Here is a 19,434-nt window from a genome sequence, read left to right as displayed (position 1 = left end):
GCACCTCCGATTAGCACGGCTGGCTTACGTACGGCGCGAAAGAGGTTCAATGCACATACCTACAAGGAGTGTAAATTCATACGGTGCCAGAAACTCTGCACGAGTTCGTGCCGCGTTCTCCCGATGTTGCCGTCGATGTTTGTCCAGCGACAAGCCATTCGTTGCCACGCGCGAACCTGTCTCACCTCCACAATCACAGGGCCGAGTGCGTGACGTGTCCGGCAAGCCGTGTGATGTGTCTGCGGATGATAATCTTCAGCAGAGGCCTTTGCCTTCTCCCACAGACGCCGCGCAACTGACGCCGCTCCCAGCGCCGCCGACCTCTGCTTCACCGGCCACGGCCACGGGGAGTTCCTCTCCTCTGCTGGACACCCCGTGTGCTGGACCTGCTGCTCCACCACACTTGCCTGCCCACTACACAGGCACAAAGAGGTGCGGGCAGAACTAATGCATAAATGCTTTCAACATAAGTTGGAGAGAACTGAGCCTTTCTAGGAATTCGGCAATGCTTTCCCACATGTGACTGCTCCCGATATATGACTCGAGAGCATGTAGGTTTTGCTTGCAGGCCACACACACACACATGAATGATGTGTTTGGTATTATCTCATGGAAAATAATAAGTTGCACAAGGGCCAGGGTCATGCCCCATTCATTCTGAACGATTAAACCAAACTGACCCACGTTCACACACGAGAGCAGAGAGGTTGGCTGCAGGGTGACGCACGCGAAGAACGCGTCACTGTGAAAGAGTTAGAAGGTTCCCCTTCGTACCTTCTTACTCTCCCTCCCACCCCCCTCCTTCCGGTCAGGTGATTTTGAAGTGTCGTCGTCACGCGAGGACGTGGACCGAGACAGCGCGTGGAACCAGTCGCTGCGCTCCGAGATCCCGGGGCTCTTCCTGCTGGCCCTGCACACGTTTACCGTGAGTCGGCGCAGATGTGGCCTCGCGACTGGGGCTGCCACCTGTCCGCGTTTGACCCCAGGACAGTGTTCGGGTGGCAGCAGGAATTGATTTGGGCCAAGATCTGGTACCCCGGGTATGGCTATGGTTGAATTTTATCACCGAGCACTGCACAGTTTTAACAATAGACCTGGGCTCGCTGAGAAATGTGCCTGGGTTTGCTCTGTCGTGGAAATGGTGGCAACTGTACTTGGGGCATCGGCACGTTTATTCGCGCTCCGGCTCCATTTACACCGAGAGTCACGTGCTTGTCTCGTGTGGGGAGTGGTGGTGTAGCTATTAGGGGGCATCCATTTAGTATGTATGCATGGAGGCGGGAGGAGGGGTTAACCCAAATGTGTACGCTTGCGTATGGGGGGTCTACTGACAATGTGTAAGCCGACTGCAACGGCATGAATCTGCCCATCGCAGTGACATGGGGAAGTAATTGCTTCCGACAAAGGCGTTCTATGACCTTTTAAATCGTACTCAGGTTTGAGAACGGGGACAGTTTGCATTCATGATCCTGAATCATAACAATTCCTTGACTCTCCGGCAGTGGTGAATCGTTTCAACTGTGCTTTTTTATTTCGTGGAATATCACTTGCTGTACTCCACGCGGTGAGTGCTTTGTGTAGAGAATATGAATCTAATTCAGTACCTCTATATGTCTCCCACAGACGAGCGGGGAGACAGCAGCCAGGCGGTGAGCCGGCACTCCCAACAATCGCCCAAGATCTGCGGTTCTCTTTACATTCCGATATTTGCAGCCACTTACTGAGTGTTTACATGTGGGGGGAAACCAGTACACTCGCAGAAAACGAATGAATGTGAGCAAGGGGGCAACGTTCTATCCCGTGCAGATGGAAAGGATTCCACAGTTGTGATCCACTGCCTCCTGGCAAGCCAGGGTATGACTCATCCTCGATGCCCACCGGAAGGGAGATTGCACACTTGCAATTGAATTCCCTGAGATTATTTATATCATGGGGTAGGCAGTGACAAAGCCCCTGACTCACTTAACACGAACATGCGGTCCAGTGCATTGTACGTGCAAGGATACTTGCTTTCCAAAATGTATGAATGTGTGTTGAACTTGAATCTTGACTTAAAGCTTTCGTGACTGCAGGAATTCATATTCTTTGGGTCTTTCGGTAAAGTCACGTAGATAGAACAATCAAATGATATAAATAAAGTGAATACGAAATAATAATTAAAATATCACGACGTTTCGATCGCAACACAATCAATCATCATCATTTTTCTCCTGATGACGATTGCTTGTGTTGCGATCGAAACTTCGTGATATATTTTACTTTATTATTCACTTTTTTTTCATAATTTTATTGTTCTATCTACGTGACTTTACGGAAAGACCCAAATAATATGTGTTGAACTTCTTTCGCAGTGTACGTAGCCAACCGTGCTAATCTGTGGTACATTAACACCTTGCCACAAATGCCCTGTTGCTCATGAGCACAGCGACTCAAATGAATCAGGCGCAAGGTTTGCGTGATTAATGCTTACAAAGTGGGGTCTATAATGAACAATATGGCTGAAGCTCGAGTTCTATTCATTTAAAACCAAACGTGTTTCTTACCAACCATACCTGGTGTTTGCACACATACAGATTATGGGCGATGCGTTCTACACCATTCGGAATGTGCTGTTGCAATGTGCAGCCACAGCTGCTGCAAAAATATTTGTCTCGGTTTGATCCACTGAACAATATCCACCGACCACACCGCACGCGCAACAATGATATAACTATGAACAAAAATATGAATAAATTAGGATGGTTTATTAAATATATTGCACGTAAGAAAATACAGCAATAGACGTAAAAATACATGGCAGTTTAACACGTAGGCTTTCGCGACAAATATCCATAATACAGGTTTTATGGGTTGGATCAAGTAAATATATAAATGTGTCGTTAAAGCCGCCACCACCCGACAGCCAACTAGTAAGGGTTGTCACGTAAACAGAACATGCCAATTCATCACTAGTACAGCACACCGGTGTGTGGTGTGTTGGAGAGCCAAGCTACAACATTTACTATCGGAGTACGACGTTTCAGTAATTACAACTAGCTTCATCAGACAACAGCAAGATTTGGGAGAAGTCCACCTGTTTAATTCCTTGTATAGAGGCGTAGATGTGGTGACAACACTTGTGCGCTCTTTGAGCGCAAAGTGGGGGGGGGGGGGGGATTAATGAATCAGCGTACATTATACATGCACATTATGCTAGCCCATTGAGCTTGTACTTAGTGTCCATTGTGTGTACTAAAATAGCCGTACAAACGGTAATTTGATGATTCGCTTCCATGCAGCACTAAGTCGGTAGCTATCCAAACGATTACAATTATTTTTATTTCTTTAAATTTCGATAGATTCTGTAATTTGTTTTGGCCAGTAGTAACTAGTTTTGCACAGAACTTCAACATTATCAAAATCAATTGAGTGTCTTTGTGGGCACGCGTGTTCTGCTACTGCTGACAGTTGTATTTGTGAGCATTTCATATTTCTGTGGTGTTATTTTAGTCTCGTGCTGATCATTCATCCTGTTTGCCCAACATAGCATTTGCCACAAGTGCTATTAATCCGGTACACACCTTCTGTTGATAGCTTCAGTAATAGAACAGCAAATAAATATCCAATAGGCCTTTTCGTAGGTTTCCATATGCCTTCTGAATTTGCCTGGCTGATCAAAGTTTCGACCGCAGATGCCATTGGTCAGGGGTCTCTTTGTCCGTTCTCATGTGGGACTCTAGGCATGATGGCAGTTGGAATGCTTTCCCACAGACTTGGCAAGACATTTGTTTTCTCACTCTAGTGACTATGGGAGTGAGGTGGAGTCGAGACGGGCGCTGGTCAGGCGTGGCGTTTGCCAGCAGGCGCCTTTGTTCCATGCGCGGTCGCTGTGATAGCAATAACTTCGTTGCACGCAGGTGCGCCCTTTGCAGAAGGTGGCATTGTCTGCAGCTCTGCCTCCTCACCACCAGGACTCGACAAGCTGCTGCTGCTGGAGCTGCTGGTGCCATCCATGGCAAAGGCAATTCTTCCAGCACCATGACTCGCAGACGAGTAGCTCTGACACACCTTCAACACCGCATTGGCAAAATTGCCGTCATTCACCATGCCACGTGCGCCCCTTGAGTTCTTTCCGTGGGTTACTCCATATGCCTTCTGAGTTTGTAGGGCTGATCAAAGCTTTGATCGCAGATGTTGCAGCTTTGACCACCGGTCTTGTGCATTCTCATGTGGGACTCTAGGCACCATGCCAGTTGGAATGTTTTCCTGCAGACGTCGCAAGAGATTCGTTTTCTCACTCTAGTGACTCTATCAGATTCTAGTGACTCTATCGGATTCAACACAGCATTGGCAAAACTGCCGTTATTCACCAAGCCTGGTGCACCCTTTATCATGTAATACTTTTCGTGGGTCTTCATATGCCTTTTGAATTTCCCTGGCTGATCAAAACTTCGTCCGCATATGCCGCACTATTGATCACGGGTCTCCTTGTGCGTTCTTACGTGGGATTCTAGGCACCATGCCAGTTGGAATTTTTTCCCACAGACGTCACAAGAGATGAGTTTTTTCGCTCTTGTAACTCTACCGGATTGAGGTGGGGTCGAGACGGGTGCTGGTGAAGTGCCATCGATGGTAAAGGCAATTCTCCCAGCACCACCATGACTCGCAGCGGAGTTGCTCTCGCACATCTGATACAAAAGACAAAGGTCACGCGCATGACACCCGTGTCACGAGTGTACTCACAAAGGCATACTTAAGGTGACGTAAGATTCATTACAACAGATTCATTATAACAGAACTCCTCAATAGTGCAGATCCTATCATCTACTATTTTACTCCTTATCCACCAAAATAAGTCCTCTTTGGTTCTTTCGGTAAAGTCACGTAGGTAGGAAAAATAAAATAAAAAATAATATATCACGACCATAAATGACGTCACGCGATTTTGGAGGATTTTTAACCCCCCCCCCCCCTCGTCACACGGCGTCACAAAAAGTCAGACCCCCCCCCTCAAGTATGACGTCACAAAGCTCTGCCCCCCCCCCCCAAAACCATATTTTCATTTTGAAAATAAAACATGCTTCAAATCGCTTTAAACTATTGTCATTGTATTTAATGTGGCGCTGCACTCTGATGTTGTAGGAGAAAACATTTATTAAAAAGTCTATTTAACTAAATAGAACGTGTCATCTATATTTATTTAAAGTTGCGCATTTTGACGTGACGTCACATTTCTCAAACCCCCCCCCCGTCACAAATGTCTGACCCCCCCCTCCCCAGGTGCGTGACGTCATTTATGGATGGCCCCCATCGCCTTAAAACGCGAACTCGCGCTTGCAAACTGAAACCGCGGAACTTTTTTTGTTCCGCAGCGCGATCCTCCGCGAGATGTAATGAGTCGGCCTCGCGCTGTGAGTGAGTGTGAGTGAGACAGCATCGTCCCCCACTCCTCCTGATGTCGAGGGTAAATGGGCGAGGTTTAGGTCTGTGACTCATGCAGCTGCAATGGCTGCTTTGTGTACGTGGTCCAGACCTCCCCAGAGACCCTGGCTGACAGAGGAGGTGTTCAGGATGGTTGAGAAAAAGCGACAGGCTCACTCTAATCGTCTACAGCATCCCACGTCAGAGAATGAGGAGGCTTACCGCAGCCTTCGCTCGGAGGTTCGGAGAGCCGTGAGGCGCTGCAAGGATGGGTGGTGGTCGCGGGTTGCTGAGGGGATGGAGTCTGCCTCAATGGCCCGCGATCACAAATCCCTATTTAACTCCATCAAAAAAGTAACCTACAGCGCCACACCTATTACCATTGTAGGGGTAATCGTCACTCACCACTCTGTGGGCTGGTAGCTTCCCCTTATCGTCAATAGGGGGTGGAAGCGCTATCACGCCAGGGCTAATGTCCATGGCCCAAAAAGGGGCCAACGATAAACCCTAGCAAACGGATCCTGGGACACATTCCCCGGGGCCCCGGGAGGGGGGAACCGGGGGATGATGTCACCTTCCAGAACGTTCTAGAAGGGAAGCGTGGCTAGGGCGGAGCAAGCCACGAACCAAAAGCCGGACCTCTCAGAGGTCTGGCTCAGTCATCTGCAAGCTGAAGAACGAAGACCTGGGCTGAAGATAGGACTCTGGACCCCAAGCTCCGTTGTCCTTCTAAGGGCCAGAGCTCAGTGAGCCCAGTGGTCAGGACCCACGGACCGGGTACGGTCAGGTCAAATAGCCTCTCCTATGGTCCCAGCCGGAGGAAGGGTAACGTGGTACCCAGTGATAGGGCCCTATAATCCGGAGGCCATACCTCCCCAGGGATCGGATAAAGGGACCGATATACCCTTTGTGTTAGGGACTTGTAAGGAAGACAATAAATATCGTGTTGTCTCATCAGAATTTTATTCGTCAATTTATACCCACTACATCATTAGGGGAACGAAGGGTGATCCAATCTCCGACCCCCAGCGACAGGTTTGCAGATTTGCTGAGCATTTCTGTGAGGTCCTGGGGGAGGGGGAATCCCTCAGCCTAGAAAACATCATGGGACAAAGTGGGGATGACCCTGCTGAGGATGCGGTGCCTCAAATATTGGAGGAGGAAGTCACCCTCTGTGAGTGGCTGGCTGAGGTACCATACGTTGAGGAAGTACTGAGGGCGCTTCAGAGTCTGAGACCAGGAAAGCACCGAGCAGAGATGATCTCCCAAGCAAAATGCTGAGGGAGGGTGGCGTTTGTGCGTAGACTGCCCTACATGACATCATAACAGCAGTCTGGGCCACTGGACGGGTTCCGCAGGATTGGAAGGATGCCCTGGCGGTCCCCCTCTTTAAGAAGGGGGACCGCACAGACTGTAACAACTACAGGGGCATCTAACTCCTCAGTGTGCCGGGAAAGGTCCTGGCAAGGATTATTCAACATCGCCTTGGTAGGTACGCTAAGGAGAGGCTTGCGGAGCCCCAATGCGGTTTCAGGAAAAGGCGGTCCTGCAAAAATGTCATATTTTCTGTCCGTCTGCTACAGCAGAGGTGGAGGGAATTCCAACTAGACCTACATCTCTGCTTTATTGACCTGGTTAAGGCCTATGATACCATCAGTAGGCCTGGACTCTGGGTTGTTCTTCGTGCTTTCAGAGTCCCTGACCCTCTGCTCACACTCATTAAGGACCTTCATGATGGTGAGCAGACCCGAGTAAAACTACATAGCCGGGAGTCAGAGCCATTCCCTGCGACAGGGATGTCCTCTGGCTCCAACATTATTTAACATCTATTTCGACCACATAGTTCGTGAAGCCGTCAGTAGCTGTACCAGAGGAATTTACGTCTGGTACAGATACAATGGGAGGCTGATCGATTCCCAGGTGCGGTCAAGGGATGTCTCCCTATTGGTCAACCACATTATGTATGCCGACGACCTGGTAATTGCTGCTCATTCAGAGGAGGAGTTGGAGGCGCTGCTGCTGAAACTGGAGTGTGCCACTAAGAGGTGGGGCCTTACCATCAGCCCCACCAAAACGAAGCACCTGCCTGGGTATGTTGTGCCATCGGGCGCTCTACCCCCACAACTCCCAATCGGTGATGGGGCAGTTGGGGAGAGAGTGGAGAGTTTTCCATACCTGGGCAGTGTGCTCATGATCGGCTCCGGTTTAACAGCAGAGGTCTCACTCCGAATTAGTCGAGCAGCATTATCTTTTCATCGGTTGTGTAACATTGTGTGGAAGCTACCTGGTCTGTCGCTCCGCATGAAGCTTCGGTTCTTCTCGGCCACAGTCATTCCCTCCCTTCTCTACGCTTGCAAAACGTGGAACCCCCTAATGCAGCATCTTGACCGGTTAGAAACATTTAGGCTGGCCTGCCTACGATCAATCCTGGGTTTAACCAGGCTGGATTGTGTGAGGAACTCACAAATCCTCGAAAGATCTGGACAAAGTCCCATCGGTGAGCTCCTCCAGCAGGCAAGGCTGCGTTGGCTGGGCCATGTAGCCCGCATGCCCAATCACCGCATGCCCAAACAGCTTTTGTTCGGCCGGATCGAGGGAGCTAAACGGGCGTGGCACGGACTAGAGAAGAGATGGAGTGATGTGGTACAGGAGGATGTGGAGCTGAGTGGACTTGCCAATGACTGGTACCAGCGGTGTCAAGATCGGCCTCTGTGGAGGAGGCTCGTGAAGGACGCTACTGGGCAGTTGGAGGCAGTCGCCCTCCAACAACAACGGAGGGCGGAGGATCGACGCTCAGAAAAACGAGCAGAGCGTCGGGTGGCTAAAGCTCAGCAAGTTGGCACAGTAGGGGGCACAGGTGGTGCATCAGCCAGTAATCTCAGTCATCTCAGTCAGTCGACCAGTGGCACCTGGGTCTGCCCCGTGACCTCCTGCCAGCCGGCGATCGACACTTCACGTAGCCTCAAGGTGCACATAGCCTGGCACAAGCGTCGTGGTGACGTCACCGCCACTTAGTGGCGAATGGCGGTTGTTGTTTTGAGACAGTAAGAGAGTGTGAGGTCGACTCAGCCTCACGCTACTGGGGGAGACAAAGGCCGCCATGGAGGAGAATCCTAAAATAATAATTATTATAATAAAAGCTTTGATTATAATATTATGATATTATAATAAAAGCTATACTAAAAGCTTTTTAAATTAAAAATACAAAATTTTTTGAAATAATGAAAGCTTGTATTATTAAAAATGTATTATTTAATTTTTAAATTGGCAGAATCTACACGCCATATTCTTGGTTCTTCAGGTAAAGTCACGTCGATTTGAAAATAAAAATAATTAAATTAAATTGAAAAATATAAATTATAATATTTAAACTAATAAAAGCTTTTATTATTTTCAATTTATTATTTTCAATTTATTATTTTCAATTTATTATTTTAATTTTATTAACAGGTCCCTGCAGGGTGGGCTGGTAGGACAAGTCTCTGCGCTGTCTATTGCTGATTTTACACCCAACAGCACGAGATTTCACTTCGTTAAAGTATTGAAAGGGGACGGACGGACGGACACATTAATCTATTGCAGGCTGGTACACTCAGTTTACAACTTCGTTCCTACCAGTATTACACTTCATTAAAGTATTGAAAGGGGACGGACGGACGGACACATTCATCTATTGTAGGCTGGTACACTCAGTTTACAACTTTGTTCCTACCAGTATTACACTTCGTTAAAGTATTGAAAGGGGACGGACGGACGGACACATTAATCTATTGTAGGCTGGTACACTCAGTTTACAACTTCGTTCCTACCAGTATTATGACTTTACCGAAGGAAGCAATAATCTGGCGTGTAGATGCTGCCATCTGCTGGCCACCATTGTTGGGTGTAGATTGTGACAAAACTTTCGTGACTTCAGGAATTCATATTCTTGGTTCTTTCGGTAAAGTCACGTCCATAGAAAATAAAAAAATATCAAATCAAATAAAAATGTGAAATTTTAAATAATAAAAGCAAAAAACCCACATTCATATTCTTGGTTCTTTCGGTAAAGTCGCGGAGATAAAAAAAATACAATTTTAAAATAATCAATTGAATAAAAGCTTTTAATATTATTTAAGCTTTTGTTATATTCAATTTATTATTTTAATTTTTAAATTGGCAGAATCTACACGCCACGTTGGTGGCCGGCAGGTGGCAACATCTACACGCCGAATTCTTGTTTTTTTCGTTAAAGTCACGTAGATTTTAAAATAAAAAATAATATAATTTAATTAAAAATACAAATAATAAATTGAAAATAATAAAAGCTTTCATAATTTTCATTTTTTAAATTTTTTAATTATTTTCTATCTACGTGACTTTACCGAAAGAACCCAGAATCTGGCGTGTAGATGCTGCCATCTGATGGCCACCAACGTTGGCAGGTGGCAGCATCTACACGCCAGATTCTTGGTTCTTTGGGTAAAATATAAATAATAAAGAAAAGAAAAAATAATAATTCATGATTTAGTATTTTTTAATTTAATTCTATTTTTTTCATTTTCAAATCTACGTTACTTTACCGAAAGAACCAAGAATATGGCGTGTAGACTCTGCCAATTTAAAAAAAAATTAAAATAATAAATTGAAAATAATAAAAGCTTTCATTATTTTCCATTTATCTTTTGTATTTTTTTTTTTTTTTATTTTCAACCTACATGGCTTTACCGAAAGAACCGAGAATATGAATCTGGATTTTTGATGATTATTTTCAATCTATTTTAATTTTTAAATTGGCAGCATCTACACGCCATATTCTTGGTTCTATCGGTAAAGTCACGTCGATAGAAAAAATCAAATCAAATAAAAAGTGTGAAATTGAAAATAATAAAAGCAAAAAACCACATTCATATTCTTGGTTCTTTCGGTAAAGTAACAGAGATTAAAAAAAAATGAAACAAAATTTTGATTTTAAAAGAATAAATTGAAAATAATAAAAGCTTTTATTATTTTCCATTCATTTTTTTGTATTTTTAAATTGGCAGAATCTACACGCTATATCCTTAGTTCTTTGGGTGAAGTCACGTAGATAGAAAATATAAATAATAAAAGAAAAGTAAACATCTAAATAATATTTTTTTAAAAATATATTTTATTGTTTCCCTTCTACGTGACTTTACTGAAAGAACCAATAATATGAATCACTGCAGTCACGAAAGCTTTAAATCAAAATATAATAATAACAATTCATGATTTTCATTTAATTATTTTCTTTTTATTTTCAAATCTACGTGAGTTTACCCAAAGAACCAAGAATATGGCGTGTAGATTATGCCAATTGAAAAATTACAAATAAAAGTAATTTTATTATTTCCGATTGTTTTTATTTAATTTATTTCATTATTTTTAAATCTACGTGACTTTACCGAAAGAACCAAGAATATGAATCTGGATTTTTGCTTATTATTTTCAATTTATTATTTTAATTTTTCAATTAGCAGAATCTACACGCCACGTTGGTGGCCGGCAGATGGCAGCATCTACACGCCATATTCTTGGTTCTTTCGGTAAAGTCACGTAGAATGAGAATACAGTAATAAATTGATAAAATAAAATAACACAATAAAATTCTCACGACGTTTCGGCCACAACACAAGCGGCCTTCATCAGGTGAAGGGACGAGACTGTCTGGAGGACAGCGCTGGAGCGAACAAAGCCAAGCTCAGATCGAGACCTTTAAGCTGTGTGAGAAAAAACAAAGCGCCTTGACAAAGGAATTAGCATTGAATTTAGCATTGAAATGGCTGAGTGATTAGCTTGTGACTGGTCACAGAAATGGCTATGTTAAAGTCAAAGCATACACATTCACAGAGGCACTGTGAAAATATTACGCAGCACGAGTTGTAGGACTAGGGCAATTATGGTGACACACGTGACCCCCTCTACACAAGAAACAGCTAAGATTCATATTCTTGGTTCTTTCGGGAAAGTCACCTCGAAGGGAAACAATAAAATAATACAAATATAAAACAATAAAATTCTCACGACCTTTTGACTGCAACACAAGCAATCATCATGAGGTGTGAAAACCACAACAAGAAAATTTGAAAGAACCAAGAATATGAATCTCTGCAGTCACTAAAGCTTTAAATCAAAATTTAACAGCTGAGAGTCAATGCTGGGATGTTGTGCGATTGGTGCAAGCGACCCATCATTGTGTTTTGATGTTGAGCTGTTAAAATTGCACTGTTGTGAGGTGAGGTCAAGGCCGATGACTGCTTCCAGCGGTGTCAAGATCAGCATTTTGAAGAGGCTCGCGGAAGATGATACTGGGCACTGGGGTGCAGTCTCCCTCCATGAACAACAGAGGGCAGAGGAGCGACGCTCACAACAATTATTGGCGGAGCGCCGGGCGTATAAGAGACAAAGTTGGAAGAAAGTTTATCTCGGGGAGTTAACCCACAACACCTGGGTCTGTCCCGCGTGTTCACACGATAACGCGTTTTCACTACGTTGATATTTATAAGGGCACGGGGTGACCAATAAAGTCTGAATTGGTCTGTAATAAGCTCGGCCCTGATAAGGGGTTGACAGATATGAAATAATAGAGCAGACAGACACGGGCCTGACTTCATCCACAGATGCCTTGTTGAGTCTCTAATTTTTAGGATTCTGCTTGGGACGTCTTGCCAATTCCTCACCAAATAATGTGTACGTGTGAGTAACCAGACCTACCTGAGATCTCACGCCTCGTAGAGAGCCAAAATAAATATCGTACGTTTATAGATTGCTCGGTAACCTCCGTTCCATGCTGCCATCGACTGGCCAAGAATGTGGCCTGTAGATGCTGCCATCTGCTGGCCACTGATGTAGATGGCAGCATGGAAGGTGGTGAATTGCGGTCGTTGAGATGAGTTTTGATTGGTGAGATGAGTGAGGTTGGTGCTGTGGATGAGATGGGTGCAGTCAGTCTGGTGACTGTGTGGTTGGTGTGGTGAATGTAGTGGGTGGTGTGGTGAATGTAGTGGTTGGTGTGGTGAATGTAGTGGTTGGTTTGGTGAATGTAGTGGTTGGTGTGGTGAATGTAGTGGGTGAGATGAGTGTAGTAGGTGTGATGAGTGCCATTTGTGCGGTTAGTGGAGTTGGTGTTTGGTGAGTGAGGTGAGTGTGGTGTGATTGGTGAGGTGTAATTGGTGAGGTTAGGTTGGTGAGGTGTAATTGGGGTGGTGAGGTGGGTGAGGTGTAATTGGTGAGGTAAAGTTGGTGAGTGTATCAGTGAGCACCTGGAGGATTCTCCTCCACGGTCGCCTTTGTCTCCCCCAGTAGCGATGTTCACTCCACACCGCACCAGGAACTCATCTGAGGCTGTCGACCTCACACTCTCTCACTGTCTCACAACAACAACAACAACCGCCATTCGCCACTAAGTGGTGGTGACGTCACCACGACGCTTGTGCCAGGCCATGTGCACCTTGAGGCCACGTGAAGTGTCGAACGCCCGCTGGCAGGTCACGGGGCAGACCCAGGTGGTGCCACGGGTCGACTGACTGAGATGACTGAGATGACTGGCTGATGCACCACCTGTGCCCCTGCTCACACTCACGCACGCGCACTCACTCACAAGCGCGAGTTCGCGTTTTCAGGCGATATAAAATAATTTATATTTCATGCCAGTTGGTTCTGAAGGACGGCTGTTTGTAATTTGGGCGTTCGTAAGTCGAGGACTGTCTGTAAATAAAGATTCCGATTGTGGGGCTTTCACCGTGGGATGAGCTTGGTCCGATCCGCGGGGGCGTGGCTTGCACGACAGTGGGCGGGGCATAGCCGCGACGGGCGTGGCTTATCCAGGAAGTGGAGACCGCGATCGCCGGACTGCAAGCCAGACAGAAGCGCGCTCCTTTTAAAGTTAACAACAACATTGTTAAATGTAAGTAGCGCCTCTCTACTTTATTATTGTTTTATTTGTTTAATACATTACTTGTGGTGCCGTGAGTCGAGTGAAATGAGTCAATAACCTTGCTAGACATGGCTAAGCTTTTAATAAGGGGCGCCGCGGTGTCGAGATGTTAACTACCTCGCTAGGCCTACAGCAGCGTGGAGGTTCCATCCAGACCCTTACGCCTGCTCTGTATTTGTTTATTTTTTTCCCCTGTGGTCGCGTAGATTCTTCTCCTGGTCCTTCGGTTTTCCCCTCCACATTTAGAAACGTGAGTTTAGAGTACTTGACTGCTATAAATGTCCACATGATAAGCCACTTTCGTTGAGCTATCATTTGTGTCCAGGGCGCTTCTGGTAAGAGTTATATAGCTCAGTGGGCCTTACCTGGTTAAATAGAAATAGTTTATGGTTTAGTTTATAGTTCATAAGAACTCGTGACAAGGGTCAGTGTCTACTTCAAATATTGTTCAGGCTCTGGAGACCTCCAAAGTTATTCGTGATGTTATACATTTGGTTCGTTTTGAGCATAATCGCGACCTTATATAATTATTACGTGATACACACGCTGAATATACGCACACAAACATCGTGTACACGTGTGTCGTGCCCTCTATTGTCCACATAGACGGCTTGTGCTGACGAGAGAACGATCTTAACGTACAATGTCGTGACATGTATCAGCCCTTTGTCGATCCAGCGTTTTGATAGAGGCCTCCCCCACACCATGTCGTTCGTGGGAGTTGTTTAACCATACTTCACCATGCCGGTCAATGCGGGTTTTGTGAAGTGAGGAGGCCCAGAAACTTGTATATGCAGATACGAGTTTGCCTGTGCTTGCATCTGCAGAATTACATTCTCACACATCTTCAAGTGTAGTTTAATACTTCTAAAAATGAATTTATTCTTCAGGATTCCATAAAGTACTGTGGTAAAAAGAAAACAACTTGATTTGAATAAATTTCGATTGAAAGCTTTCGTGACTGCAGGGATTCATCTTCTTGGTTCTTTCGGTAAAGTCACGTCGAAGGGAAATAATAAAATAATTAAAATTAAACAATAAAATTCTCACGACGTTTCGGCCACAACACAAGTAGCCTTCCTCAGGTGAAGAAACAGAACTGTCGGAAAGACAGCGCTCCAATGAACACTGCTAAGCTTGGCAGCGTATTTTAAGCTGGGTGGGAGGAGCAGAGCGCCTTGACAAAGGAGTTTACATATCAACAGAATAATTTAGCATTGAAGTAGATGTGTTAATGTGAGATATTAGCAGGATGTTAACGTCAGAAATTAGCATGTAACTGGGAGATTAGCATGATGTTAATGCGAGGAATTAGCATGTAACTTGTCACGGAAGTAGCTATGTTAAAGTCAGAGTTTATATATCAACAGAGGCATTTAGTATATTGACGCTAAAGAACTGCAACTACCCAACTATCATACAACAAACCGATGTGAAAGAACTAAATATAAACTACATCAATATAATCAATGTACTCAATATATTCTCCACTAAGCTGAGCTACTAACAATACGTCATTATACATTACACTTCTATGTCGCAAAAATTATTATAATATGCCTCCAAATAATGTTTTATTATAAACTGCCATAGACAGACCCCAACATTGAATTATAAGCAGAGTTACTATACACTACCCTATACCTTAGATTATAATAATATTACACTGTATTATTTTACCAACCCTACTGTATACCACACTGCTATATATTGACTATACAATTACGATACTATATATTACCAAATAAATTATATTAAACATTACACTGAATACTTTGTTAAACAAGGAATGCTTTGAGCTTGTGGGTTGAATCCATCTGTGTGAAGTTGTGTTATTTCCCCATATGCAAGGTGGGGTCTCTCTGGGTTCCACTCACACAAACATCTCAATGCAATGGGACCTTTCTGAAAATGCAGTACTTAGACTCAATGAAGCTTTCCTGCGTAACTAGTTAACATTGTAATAATTAGCATGAGAGATAATGACGTTCAGTTATAAGTGCCATTAATAGTACTATACTGTACTTTTTTTGAAGACTATTTTACGTAGTTGTTTGTAAAAATAAAGTGTCCATTCTCAAAACTTTTTGACGGGCCCTCGTACAGAAATGATATTACAATCTTATATGGAGATTGCGAGTCAGAGTGTTGTGAATAGTGGAGTGAACGTGTGGTGCCATCATTATATTGTTGGTGTGTATATACAGAAAGGCCTATTTGGTGGGTAACATTAGGAAAATGGAGGTAGTTCGTCATTGTTGTTAAACAAAATCTTATTTGGGTGGATAAGAGGAGTAAAATCGTACATGATAGGAACTGCAATATTGTGGAGTTCTGGTATAATGAGTTGTAGTATATATGAATCTTATGTCACCTTAAGTATGCCTGTGTGAGTACACTCGTGACACGGGTGTCATGCGCGTGACCTTTGTCTTTTGTTTCAGATGTGCGAGAGCAACTCCGCTGTGAGTCAAGGTGGTGCTGGGAGAATTGCCTTCACCATTGATGGCACTTCACCAGCACCCATCTCAACCCCACCTCAATCCGGTAGAATTACAAGAACGAAAAAACTTATCTCTTGTGACGTCTGTGGGAAAAAATTCCAGCTGGCATGGTGCCTAGAAGCCCACGTAAGAACACACAAGGAGACCCGTGATCAATGGTGCGGCATATGCGGAAAAAGGTTTGATCAGCTAGGAAAATTAAAAAGGCATTTTAAGACCCATGAGAAGGATTATATGATAAAGGGTGCACCAGGCTTGGTGAATAACGGCAGTTTTGCCAATGCGGTGTTGAATCCACCGTCGCCCTATGAGATGTGCTCAGTCTGCGGATTTTTAAGTCCTATTGAAATCCTGAAAACTCATGAAAGTCTTCACGCACAGTTCTTGTACAGACCGAAGCCTGAACATGATTACACTTCGACAAAAGATAGCGGCGTTAAGATGAAATCCAATTTTCTTGAATGCTTTGGCCTAGTTCCACGTCAACAAACTGCTTCACCAGTCAGTGAGAATAAACCATACGCTGCTCTCGATCCTATGACGAGCATGAAAGTGTTGATGGCCTTGCAGCAGAAGAAGAAGGAAAAGCGAAGTAGACCTAAGCCCATTAAAAGAAAGAAGACCACCACCAGCGTCACCAATTGCAGCAGTAGCAACAGCCAGAATTCGGACATCAAGAGGATGGACTGCACGGAAGCAGGAGGCTGCATGGAGCAGAGCATCCCCAAGGTGGATGAACCCAACCTGGCACCTTTAGGTACGTCCGAGTAATGCACACACTACATTTCATTTGGATGTAATTGATAATTTCATAAATTAGTTAATGTACGCATATGTTGACCATATCTGTATGCCTGCACTGAGGAGTCTAGAGATCTGATGTGGTGCTGCTCGGATGTTGGGTTAAACCGTGAAACTCTGGGTTTCAGTCACCGAGCCATGATTAAACTGGCTTCTCATTGATGTTCTTATCCAGTTACCAAACACTTCTTCCAGCAAACACTTCTGATGTCGCGTGATGTGTAGGAAATTGCAATAACCTCCTAGTGGATAAAAAACGGTCACGAAGGGATGTCATGAGTAGTGCAATGATATCTCCTTCCACGAGCTGTTCTCTTACATGAGGTGGTTCACTGCTGTGTGAGAGTTGCACAGGGATACTTCATCTCATGACATGGAGCCAATAGCACCATTGGAAGGAAACTGAGTAAAATACATTGCTTGACAAATTCCAAAAAGTATCTATTTCTTAACCGGGGTAAATTTTGCTTAAACAAGTGGGTAAATTTAGGGAACATTTTTGAATGTATAGACCGAGTCATTTCCACAATGGGAATTTCCTCTTCATTGTACTAACACCTAACTTCCATGTGTATTTACTCGTTCTATTGCAGGTAATTATTGTGTAATTAGTGAGCTGTAATAGAATAATCTGGCTGAACCACCTCAATGTTAAATTATAGTTGTTGCTCTGCATCAACATCAACCACACGAAGAAGTGCAAAATGTTGGGGCTTCAAAATAAGCCCCAAAAATGTGTTCTTCTGATATTTTTCAGGAAATCAGTATCTTGCTTTTCTACTATTTGCACGCATGTTGAACTTCTTTCGTACCATACGTAGCCAACCGTGCTAATCGGAGGTATTTGTTGCTGGCCATTTGGCATTTTAGGCCTTTGGGCCTTTGGGCCTGTGGTCAGCAACCGTGATTGATAAAACGTCCCATATACATAGTAATGCTATGGCATCCACTGCATGGTGATAAATAAATTATGTATTAGCGCGTGCGTGTGCTCAACGGTGGATGTCTTGTGTTCCAGATGAAAAGCCCTTCCCGTGCAGTGACTGCTCGTACGGAGCGACGCAGAAGTCGAAGCTCAAGAGACACGTCCTGAGCGTTCACCACGTGCCCTTCGATAGCGCGCTGGACTCCGACTGCCCCAAGAAGAGAAGGCGGCTGGCTGGGTGCCGAGACCACGGCTCAACTCTGGATTTGGAGCGCGCACGATGCTCACGGAGAACTCCCTGATGATTTATTTCATCCTGAGGCTGAGGTACCACGTGTAGGGCGATGAACTCAAGGTTTTGTGCAGCGGACATTTCCATGATGAAATTTCGTCACGTTCACTGCTGCGAGGTTACATCTATTGCCGTATATTTCTAGTCAATTGCTGTATTTTCTTGTATTCAATATATTTAATAAATTGTCCTAATTTCATAACAAAGGTTTTTGGGTTAGATCGTGTAAGCATAAATGTGTCATAACTCTCCACCACCTGACACAGCCAATTAGTAAGGAATTTGTCACGTAAACAAAACTCCACTTAGTTACTACTTCAGCCCACCGGTGTTTTGGAGAGTAAATCCACAAGATGAGTACGACGTTTTACTTGTAATTACATCCAGCATCATCGGGCGATTTGCCAGAATAGTGAAGCCATCCCCCTGCTTCCGGTCTTAAATAGAGAAAGGCGATGTCATCACTGAACCCATCAGGTGCAGAAATCAGAGGCGGGGAGGGGGATTATTGAAATTATATAATTGATTAGTAATAATTAAATTAGTATGTTTCCTCTATAAGTAATGATAAATGTGAGATGTCTTCTTCCTCCACGCGTTTGTTCCAATCACGTGGGGTCCGCCGTCCTTGCCACCTTCTCCACACCGCCCCGTCCCGCGCCATCTCTCCCTCCGCTCCTCGGGCCACCACGTTCGACCGCATCACCACATCGCCCCACGTCTTCTTCTTCTGCCTTCATCTCCTCATCTTACAATCACAATTACTTAATAATACGCTTCCAGGCCGCACTAAGCCTGTAGCTGTCAGAGAGGTTAAAATAATACAAATTTTCTCAGTTTCAATGGATTCTCGAATTAGTCTTGGCCAGTAATAATGAGTTTTACACAACACTTCATCGTTATCAAAATACATTAAGTGTTCTTGTTGGCAAGCATGTACTGCAACTTCCGACAGTTATGTTTGAGAGTGTTTAATATTTATTTGGTGTTCCTTTAGTCTTACGCTAATGTTACATCCCATCTGTCCAATATAACATCTGCCACATAAGCCATTAATCCGATACACACCATCCGTTGACAACTTAGGCAATTCATCTTAAGTACAAGATACTATTTTTTGACTTTTGTGTACCGTGCCAAATCTTACTTAGATGTTTAGCTTTTTGCTTTTCCAAAACTCGAGCTAATTTCTCAATTACTCCCACGATATATGGTATTTTAATTGTTTAATAACCTGATTCAGCAGTATTGCTGTTCGATCTTGGTTTAGCATTCATTGCTGTTAATTATTTGAGCATTATTGTAGACATTCAATCGTAGCGTTTCTTTGACATGTTAAATCTCTCTCCCCAGACGTTCACCATCTGACACTGTTTTAGCCAGATGTATGAGCATCTTGATGAGAGAGGTTTTCTGTACGGGGTGATGATGCGAATCTGCATTCAGATAGGCATCAGTATGCGTTCCCTTTTGGTAAACGCTGTGTGTGTTATTTTACCATTTAGGCCTCATCCGATAAATCACCTCTCCCAAGGAAATAAGTATTTAGAGGCCACACGGGACCGGGGGGGGGGGG

General features: G+C 44.3%; 1 long non-coding RNA gene across 1 annotated transcript; it reads left to right on the top strand.

The window, feature by feature from the left end:
- Positions 1-817: 817 nt before the first annotated feature.
- On the top strand, positions 818-17,996 carry LOC142924611 (uncharacterized). The gene is made up of 3 exons (XR_012941714.1): positions 818-925; positions 1,624-1,649; positions 17,660-17,996. It is a non-coding gene; the product is annotated as an uncharacterized LOC142924611 (long non-coding RNA).
- Positions 17,997-19,434: the final 1,438 nt, after the last annotated feature.

This window comes from Petromyzon marinus, chromosome 15 (genome assembly GCF_048934315.1).
Source record: "Petromyzon marinus isolate PM22_M1 ecotype Great Lakes invasive population chromosome 15, UKy_Petmar_22M1.pri1.0, whole genome shotgun sequence".
Lineage (NCBI taxonomy): Eukaryota > Metazoa > Chordata > Hyperoartia > Petromyzontiformes > Petromyzontidae > Petromyzon > Petromyzon marinus.
Note: the sequence above shows the minus strand (reverse complement) of the source record. Positions and strands in the feature narration are given on the sequence as shown.